Source organism: Priapulus caudatus, unplaced genomic scaffold, assembly GCF_000485595.1.
Source record: "Priapulus caudatus unplaced genomic scaffold, Priapulus_caudatus-5.0.1 Scaffold522, whole genome shotgun sequence".
NCBI classification, from domain to species: Eukaryota; Metazoa; Priapulida; class Priapulimorpha; order Priapulimorphida; family Priapulidae; genus Priapulus; species Priapulus caudatus.
In genome coordinates, this window is record NW_014577583.1 from 44,896 (window position 1) to 48,691 (window position 3,796).

A 3,796-nucleotide genomic window follows, 5' to 3' on the forward strand; every position below is an offset into this window, starting at 1 on the left:
TCACTAAGCCCAATCAACTACACCGGCCAAAACGCGGCCCTAAACTCGATCTAATAGCGTCGGATGAATAGTAACCGTAGGTCAAAAAGAAGTATTGGTATGAGGTTTATCTCCCGAGCATCAATCGTTGGGCTGAGCCTTCTACAGGGATGATATAAGAATATTGAAAGGGGGTTGACCCAGACAGAAATAGTGGCTTGGGTTAGATGAACATGGCTAATAACAAAAGTTAACAAATACTGGGGGTTTGGAGCTATTATATATGGACCTGAATGCACGGCACAGTTGAAATATAAAGAATTCAGTAATATACGACTATTACCAAGATAGCAGCCTTATCAGATTATCAGGCGCGTACTTGTTTGTATTGCGGGTTACGTCCACACGTTGCGTGTTTACAGCACTCTGAGGCTCGCAGCGCGCGTATGGAAAGCATTTTTCGTACAAAGAAACATTTAATAACCACTAGCAAAGCATATAAGCATTAAGGAATTACGCTGATAACTAGGGTTTAAGAGCGTTAATTTTTCCAAAGTTTTAGTGGGGGACCGGGGTCTTTTAAAATAAACAAAAAAAGGCTTAAAACTTAGGTTTATTACGCTTTTCCCTTTTAAGGTTTTAAAACGCCGGATTAAGCTTTAATACCTAGTTTTAGGTGCGTAAAAACTTAGGTTTTATGACCTTAAGAGAACTAGCGGTTTTAAGGAGGCATTAATTCAGAGTGTTTTAGGAGCCTCAAAACCGGGTTTTAAGGAGGCCTTAAAAACTTAGGTTGTTTACCGCTGTTTCGATGGAATTGTACTTTCTGGCTATTGGCGTAGGTTGCTTATTTTGCTAGTTTCTGCGGGACTGCCGATTACAGTTCTGCGCCACAGAAATGACGAGAACCAAGCGAGCGGAGAGCTGGTGGAGAAGGATCGGGACAATATGAGAAGGAGGGGAGAAGGGATACGCTGCGTGGAGGATGGATGGGGAGAAAAGGGAGAAGCTTGTCGGAGAAGGAGCAAGGGAGAAAGAAGAGCTGGTGGCGAAGGAGGGAGGGAGAAGTGGGGAGGAGTGGGTGGAGAAGCTGGTGGAGAAGCGACGGAGGGGGGAGAGGAAGAATGGCTGGTGGAAAATGGGAGGGGGGAGAAGCTTGGTGAGAATGGAGGAGGGGAGAAGTCTGGTGGAGTAAGAATGGAAGGGGAGGGAGAAGAGAGGCGTAGAAGGGAGCTGTGTTGGAGGAGGGGCGAGAGGGATGGTGCGAGCGAGGAGGGGGAGAAGAGAAGAAAGAAGGCTGATGGGAGAAGGGGGAGGGGGGAGAAAGTGTTGGGAGAAGGCAGGAAAGCTAGTGGAGAAGGAGGAGGGGGGAAAAGGCGGCAGAAGGGTGGCGTGGGGATCGAGGGCGGAGAAGTCTGGAGGAAGGAAGGAGAGCCTGTTTAGCTATAAAACTGGGTATTAGACCCTCATAAAACGATAGTTTACGGTCTTCATAAACCTGGTTTTAAGGTGCTTAAAACCAGATTAAGGTCGTTAATACTAGTTTTTAAGGGCGTGAATTCTTTAGTTTTAGACTGGGTGGGGGGTTGAAAAACCAGTCGTTTAATATCTTTAAAATCGGCTGTTTTGAAGGTCTAAAACAGTTTTATGCATTCGTAAAACTAGCTTATTAGAAGCTTAAACCCGGTGTTTTAGACCTGTAAAACCTAGTTTTTTCTTAAACTTAAAACCTGCGTTTAAGAGCCGGGTTTTATGGTCCTGAAAAACTAGGTTTTAATACTAATTATGTATTCATTAGGTCGTGTGGCGAGGCAGTCGAGTCAGCTGATATACATAGATAACCGAGACCTGGGGTAATTTTATTCAACTAATGCAAAGCAAACAAATACAAATAAGAATAGCTTAAAATATTTATCTTATGTATTTTATGTATCTTATGTATCTTACATAATGTCATAATTATAGCTACAGAAAGGTTATCTATATACTCGTAAGGCATATTAGAAAAAATTTCATGAAAAAAAACTTCTAAACCAAGTGACGGGTAATTCGTATCGTTATGCAGTAATCCTATGGGCGCCAGTGACGCGATCGTGTTGTTTTCACCGGCGTTCTGCTGGTGGTCACGTGACTACTGATCTGTGACGTAGCTCCGCCCGCACCTATAGATATAGAATATAGAATATAGAATATAGAAGTTTCTTCTATAGCTATGGATAACCACACATTATGCAAACACACGTGTTTGTATATATCTATGGTTAGACCATATAGTTTATGCTATAGCAGTCTAGCAGAGAACGTATATCATATATGATCACGTATATAACGTATCTTGATATGATCATAAATATGATACATGATCTGCTCGGAGATACGGAGATATTATGACATAAGTGCTCCGCTCCGCTCGCTGAAATCTGAAACTGAAACGTGGTGTGCATATGTTTCCATGAACCAAAGTATGGTCGTGACGTCAGTGTACGTTACGCACATCCATAGGCGCGTTCACACGGACGTTTTTGGCCCGAGCCTAATTAGGCCCGCGCTAGACTTGGCTCGAGCCGAGCGTTCACACGGACGTTTTTGGCCCGAGCCTAATTAGGCCCGTGCCAGATTTGGTCCCATCGAAAACGTCGGACCAGGCCCGAGCCAAATTTTAGCACCAGCTTTCGGCGAGCGGTAGAATCGGTTGAGCAGTAGATGCCGCGAGTGTCGAACGTGTACTTCGACGAAATATAGTCCAAAACAGTATAAAAATTCGAAAAATTTGATCAGGATGCACGTTTTCAAGATTGATAATTGAACTCGGAACGTAAGTAAACACTCTGAATCGTACATAACGCCATCTCGCGACATACTGCCAAAGTATCTGTGAGATATTTGTGCAATAAAATGTATTTGAATTTGAATTTGAATTTGACAGACAGTATTCACTTGCATACGTGTGAACGCTCCGACTCAATCCGGCCCGAGCCAAATTTGTCCCGAGCCAAATCTAGCCCATTTGGCTCGAGCCAAACCATGACCGTGTGAACGCGACTCATGTATGCATGGCACATCCATAATATATTTCCATTAAGGCGGAATAGCTTAGCTCGTAGGCACGGCTGAAGGTCGTTGGTTTGAATCCCATCTGTTTATTTTTTTTATTTTTTTATTTTTTAATTTTTATTTATTTAACTATTTTTCCCCAATTAACGCAAATATTTACATGATTTATTTACAATTTTTTATTAAATTTTTGTTCATTTATTAAATTTAATTTATTAGTGTTAATTAAATTTAATTAGGGATAGGGTTAGGGTTAGGGAGTAGTGCGTAGCACAGACTAACGTAGCACGCAACCACCAGCACCATCAGCAGGCTGTATGCATTCATTCAACTTCGGAGATAGCTCCAAGAAACGGTATAGCTAGGGTTAGAATACCGTCCGACAATAGACAATAGTACAATAGACAATTGACAATAGACAATAGACAATTGTACAATATAGACAATCCGTCGCACAGCCTGGTCGGGCTACTTCGGAGATAGCCGAGTTCGTGCGTGACGTCAGTGTACGTCACGACCATACTTTGGTTCATGGAAACATATGCCGACCCTAAAAGCAGCCGGCTGAAAGCACTGATCTCTATAATATAATAGAGATCAGTATATATCATATACTATCATGTACTAGGCATAGCTCTAGTACTATAGCCTGCTTAATACATTAACTGACACTGTAACTGTAAGCGGGCTAGAGCTATATTATGGACGTGGATATTCGTCCGAGCATCGGACACCTGTTCGTATGCGCTATTCGTCCGAGCAT